General features: G+C 42.1%; 1 protein-coding gene across 1 annotated transcript in view; it reads right to left on the bottom strand.

Moving 5' to 3' along the window:
- The window catches only part of PPA2 (pyrophosphatase (inorganic) 2), a 39,085-nt gene extending 34,081 nt beyond the window's left edge, over positions 1 to 5,004 (bottom strand). Inside the window, exons 1-2 of the mRNA XM_010004102.1 lie at positions 4,939 to 5,004; positions 2,200 to 2,244 (exon numbers count right to left, since the gene is read on the bottom strand). The gene's annotated coding sequence lies outside the window, so the exon portion shown is untranslated. The remainder of the gene's footprint in view (positions 1 to 2,199; positions 2,245 to 4,938) is intronic.
- Between the last annotated feature and the right edge of the window lie 1,239 nt (positions 5,005 to 6,243).

The following is a 6,243-nucleotide window of genomic DNA, read 5'->3' as shown; positions in this document are numbered from 1 at the left end:
ATTTCTCACTTGGCCAAGGTAAGGATGGCTGCTGAAGAGCCCAGTGTAAGAAGAAACTGCTTTCCTGAACGCAGAGATATTTTCACTCTTCTCTCCAGCTCCCAAAGATGATGACGAAAAAGGTTTGTGTAAATTATTTGTATTGTCACACGTCACCATCTAAGACCAAGTGTATCAAGGAAGCCGCTAGCCTGCACATTTGCTTACTTGTATCAGAAGCCCACAAAGACCAGAATGTACATTTGCCTTCACTCATTTTCCATAGTACTCTCACAAGAGGAGTTGTGTGAAGCAACTCTGGAATCTATACTAGCCCAGGAAGCAAGAACTGCTCAGCCTCATACTTTTTCCTTCTGCTCCACAAGCTGAACCAGAGATCAGAAAAAGTGTACTAGAAATGTGGTTTTCAACAAGTTGTCATGCTTCACACTACACAGACAATGGCAGTTTTGCAGTTTTAGACACTGCATTAAACAGGCTTTGCCTCCTTGCAACAGGTGGGTACTGTCACAGCATTCATAAGCAAGTAAAAAACAGAATACTTGACTTCCAGCAAAAGCAGTAATTAAGAATTCATGTCACAAGACAATAATCTTTGAGAAATGCTACTGCCACATACTCTTTCTCCTCAACAATTCATTTTTCAGGCATGATCCTACCCCTATAAAAAAGTACTTTAAAGGGCATCACACAATACGAATTGTAAAAAATTTTACGTAGGCATTATTCAGCTCTGGGTCCCCCAAAATAGGGATATGAAGCAGGGGCCCAGTGGAGGGTCACAAAGATGATCAGAGGGCTAGAACATCTCTCCTCTGAAGACAGGCTGAGAGATTTGGGGTTGTTCAGCCTGGAGAAGATAAGATCCCAGGGAGGCCATGCAGTAGCATTCCAGTTCTCAAAGAGGGCCTACAGGAAAGCTGGGGAGGGACTCTTTCAGGACTCTTTCAGGAGACTGAAGCAATAAGACAAGGGGTAAGTTTTAAACTGAAAGAGGGCAGATGAAGACTATGTATTAGAAGAAATTCTTTAGTGGGAGGGTGGTGAGACAATGGAACAGGTTGCCCAGGTAAACTGTGGAAGCACCCTCCCTGGAAGCGTTCACGGCCAGGTTGGATGGGGCTTTGAGCAACCTGATCTAGAGAGAGGTGTCCCTGCTCATGCAGGGCAGTTGGAACTAGATGATATTTAAGGTTCCTTCCAACCCAAACCATTCAATGAATGTAACATACATTAATCACAGGGCAGAGAGAGGAAATACATAATACAGGATTGTGTGGGGGCTGGTGCACAGAACCACCATTGGTGCACCACACACCAGCTACGAAACTATGGAAACCCAGACAGTTAGGACAGTTCTTTCACATTGGATTGGTAGTCACAGTTTTGCAATATGACTTGCCAAACAGATATTAAGAAGATAAAAGACTGTGACACACACAGATACTTAAAAGTGTTAAAGTATATTCTGTTTCATTTTTTAGTTTCACTTTCTTAAACTACGTTTTAAGTATTCCTGTGCCAGGGAAAGCACTGCAAAAAATGCAACATTCTTTTAAAGACACATAAACCAAATCTTGTTCACAGAAAAAGCAGACCTTCCAAGGCTTTCCAGGCTTCTGTTCGCCTTCACCTTCAATGCTGGTTCATGCTGAACCACTAACAAATACGTTTTTTTTCCTCTCCTTGGGCTTCCCAGATGCATACAGAGAACAACGTATCTCCAAGTCTAAAAAGTAGATAATAAAGTCTAATTTCTGTCCTAAAATACTTAGTATTTCGGAAGTTCTGCATATACATACAGATACACGAAAGATTATTCACAGAGAATAAGTAATATTTCATTAACAGAGGGGTTTTTGCAAATGTTTCTGAATGCAATAGCAAAAAAGATAACATATCTGTGCTGCAATAGTTATAACAAACCTTTCAAAGACTGGTATAGAAGTATTTGCTTTTGAGAACATCCTGATGAATAAAAGAATGCTGACATTTCTGTCCCACTCAAAGGGGAGAATATTAAATCCCTTTAAGCTTTCTCTTCCTAAAATACTTGCATTTGAAGATAAATCAACTATATTCAATGACAGCAAGTTCACTTTACAGTACACTGAAGCTATGCTGGAAAGGAAATAGAGGCAATAGCCACGTTGGAAATAGAGGAAACAGTAAAAAAAGAAAAAAAATGCTTAGCAATACCTCACTTCCAGTAGTCTTTGACCTCTTTGCAGGAATCTCTTTATCCTACAGGGAAAAAGTGAAGTAAAGAAATTTATAAAGAACACTAGAGAGCAATCATAGAATCATAGAATCCTAGGGGTTGGAAGGGACCTCGAAAGATTATCTAGTCTATCCCCCCTGCCAGAGCAGGGTCACACATCATGTACATCACACAGGAACGCATCCAGGTGGGTTTTGAATGTCTCCAGTGAAGGAGACTCCACAACCTCCCTGGGCAGTCTGTTCCAGTGCTCTGTCACTCTCACAGTAAAAAATGTTTTTTGGATATTCACCTTGAACCTCCTATGCTCCAATTTGCACCCACTACCCCTTGTCCTATCACTGGTCATCACTGAGAAAAGCCTAACTCCATCTCCCTGACACTCACCCCTTACATATGTGTAAACATTGATGAGGTCACCCCTCAGTCTCCTTTTCTCCAAGCTAAAGAGACCCAGCTCCCTCAGCCTTTCCTCATAAGGGAGATGTTCCACTCCCTTAATCATCTTCGTAGCTCTGCGCTGGACTCTTTCAAGCAGTTCCCTGTCCTTCTTGAACTGAGGGGCCCAGAACTGGACACAATATTCCAGATGCGGCCTCACCAATACAGAATAGAGGGGGAGGAGAACCTCTCTTGACCTACTAACCACACCCTTTCTAATGCACCCCAGGATGCCATTGGCCTTCTTGGCCACAAGGGCACATTGCTGGCTCATGGTCATCCTCCTGTCTACCAGGACCCCCAGGTCTCTTTCACCTACACTACTCTCCAGCAGGTCAGCCCCCAACCTGTACTGGGACATGGTGTTGTTCTTCCCCAAATGTAAAACTCTGCACTTCCCCTTGTTGAATTTCATCATGTTTCTCCCCGCCCAACTCTCCAACCTGTCCAAGTCCCTCTGAATGGCAGCACAGCCCTCCGGTGTGTCAGCCACTCCTCCCAGCTTTGTGTCATCAGCAAACTTGCTGAGGGTACATTCTATACCCTCATCCAGGTTGTTGATGAAGATGTTGAACAACACCGGTCCCAGTACCGACCCCTGAGGGACTCCACTAGTCACACACCTCCAACCAGATTCTGCCCCATTGACTACAACTCTCTGACTCCTTCCTTTCAACAAGTTCTTGATATAATGTACTCACATAAACACAGATACAGACAATAGTAGTTTTCAATGCAACTGAAACATCCCTTTGTGAACATAAAGGCCTAAACTGTAACTTTTTAAAGTAAGTATTCAGTGCTATTTCATTAACAGAGAAAGGTAAAAAATGTACAAGGGCACATCCACGTTCTCCCAGAAACTAAAAAAATTAAGCAGCAATTTAAACCTGTCCACAACTAATTAAAACCACAGTCATCCTTCTGCTCAGCTGAAAAAGATAAAAAACCAACCAATAAAACCAGTATGGAAAACTGGGCTGGAGTTATCCATCATAAAATAAAGTCCACAAAACCTAAACAGGGGAGGGTAGAAAATAACATACTCCTTCAATCATCCTCTTGCAAAGTAGGCAAAATTAAGAGACCTTTCCTCGCTCCCTCCTCAGGCCTCTGTGTTCTACAGAATGCTCTTTGCTTGCTCACAGACCAAAATGAAAGTCCCTCCACACTGATTAGACATCACCATACTATAATTTAATCTACCGAAAAATCACAGACCACAAACCACCCCTCCAAACCTTAAACTCTAGACATAGGGACAGCAAGGCCCTGAAGGAATGTGTGATGAAAATGCCCTTTACTTTCCAGCAATAGCAGCCACCGAATAGAGAGCATCTTAGTAACAACTTTCTGAAAAAGACTTACCTCTTCCATTGACTAACATGTCTAGGGTCTGCCAATCAAAAAGGTTTAATGCATATTTTTAATCACTTATTCTAAGTAATTTAGGAGATTGGGTCGCAATTATGTTAAACATGTTAAAACTGCTGACCATTCGCACCATTCGTATCATTCATAGAGACCAAGCAACAAATCAAACAGCTGAAACCCTCCCAACCTGTTTGTTCACAAGCATACCATAATAAGCAAACCTAAGGCTAAACCAAAGACTGGCAGTTCCCACCAGTGGCACATAAAACAGCCGTTTCATTATTGCTGCAATGAAACTCCAGGGAGTGTGGCTAACAAGATGTGAAAGTGTTCAGCTGCACCTCACACCTCGTAATTCTCCGAAGGTGCGATTACCACTTCTCTCTTGGGCATTATAGTTGGCTTCCAATTATAAATTTCCTCTTGGAACTTAAAGAAATACACCTTAAGTTACCTAAGTGTGTGTGCTGGGTATCTCCTACTGCAAGGAAATGTGCTTTTAATTGCAGATGTAGAAAAAGGGCAATTCAAGAAAACAGAAAATACATTTAACAAACCTTAAATATAGAGAAGAACAAGATGCAGTGATGGTTCCTCCCATCCTCAATCACTTGGAGGCTTAAAGAGACACCTAGGCTTGTCTACACAGTAATTGTGCTTCACTGCAAGTTTCTGAACTCAGTAGAGAAAATTTGGCAGAGTTTTCATGCTTATAATACAAGAAATTAGCCTGCATTAAAATGACTCTTTCTGGTGCTATACACTTGACTGTTAATTGCTAATAAAACCAACCTACCACTTTGTAAAACTGCATTTTTACCTAAAGAATACCAATGAAATTGTTATAATTTTGAAATTGTGTTATTATTGAAATTATTATGTTTCAATGCATAAATACAAACCTCTTTAGAAGCAGCAAACAGTGGAATGTCATGAAATGGGGAAATATATTTGCCATCTGCATTCTCTGAAAGACAAAGCAAAAAAAGCAGCATTACAAATCTAAAGATATGCCATAAGATACTGGTATTGCCAACTATTACGCATTACCGAAATGTACTATTTGCCACAATTATGCGCCAGTTAAAACTCTTCCTAAAGTTTAATTTCAAGGACTAAAAACCTACACGCAGGACAATGAATTTGTTTGACAAAGTTTCATTAGAATCAAAGTTATTACATTAGTGTTCAGTATCACACTTCTTTTATGACTACCTGGCAATACAAGCTACATAAAGATGAGAATATCCTTTTTTCCTCTTTTCTTCTCCTCCCAGGCAATACATAACCATTAATGAAAAATAACCAAAACACCAAGGCAACTCATTTCCATGAGTGTTTAGTGAATTCAGCTGGGTTTCTAGCAATGTTGCCCTTGTGACTTCAAATAAATTGTTTCATGGCAACAAAAATACCAGGCCAAACTCTGACCAAGAGAATAAATGAGGGATTGGATAACTGCTCAGGCCCTAGAAAAAAATAAAACACCATGCCTCAAAAGCAGCATAATTTGGCATTAACTTATCAAGTGCCCAACATACTCCTCAGCTTTGCTCCCACTGTAGAAAGGAGGAAAATTCAATGAGGTGGGTGCTTAAGCTTTTCAAACTACTGGGAAACTTTTCAACATACTAAAAGCCCGACTACTGCATCAAAACAAAGACATCAACAAAAACGTAAGATGCTAACATAAATCTTAAAAAGCTTCTCCTCTGCTGGCACCCCTTTTCACAGTAAAGGGAAATAGACACAGGACTTCATTGAGCTTTGGACTGTGCTTTGACCACCTCAGCAAAAGAAGAGTACATGGCGGTGGTTGTTGCAACTTCTGGAAGCTTCCCAAACGCTTTTCCCGAATAAAACGAGGTTTAGTGGTAGGCTGCTTATTCTCATTAATTCAAGTGACTTTCTCCAGAGGAGCTCCTGCGCGGGCAGCCCCCAGGGAGGGAGCAGCCCCCAGGGAGGGAGCACAGGGCAGCCCTGGCAGCGCTCTGCTGACGCGTGTGACAGGGTACGACACGCCTCCGCTTCTCTCCACATCAGCGCACGTCAGAACTAACTGCTTGTAGGTTACTGGGCCAAACGTGCACAAAGCCAACGCCAGAGAAGCGGCCCGCAAACAGACACCGCTGTTACGGAGCGCAGGAAGTGCCCTGGAGCGCTGCCCGTGCCCTCCCGCTGCCCCTCGGGGCTCACCCCCCCGCTCC

This window comes from Chaetura pelagica, unplaced genomic scaffold (genome assembly GCF_000747805.2).
Source record: "Chaetura pelagica isolate M959 unplaced genomic scaffold, ChaPel_1.0 scaffold88, whole genome shotgun sequence".
Classification (NCBI taxonomy): Eukaryota; Metazoa; Chordata; class Aves; order Apodiformes; family Apodidae; genus Chaetura; species Chaetura pelagica.
The sequence above is the reverse complement of the archived record's forward strand: the minus strand, read 5'-3'. Positions and strand labels throughout refer to the sequence as shown.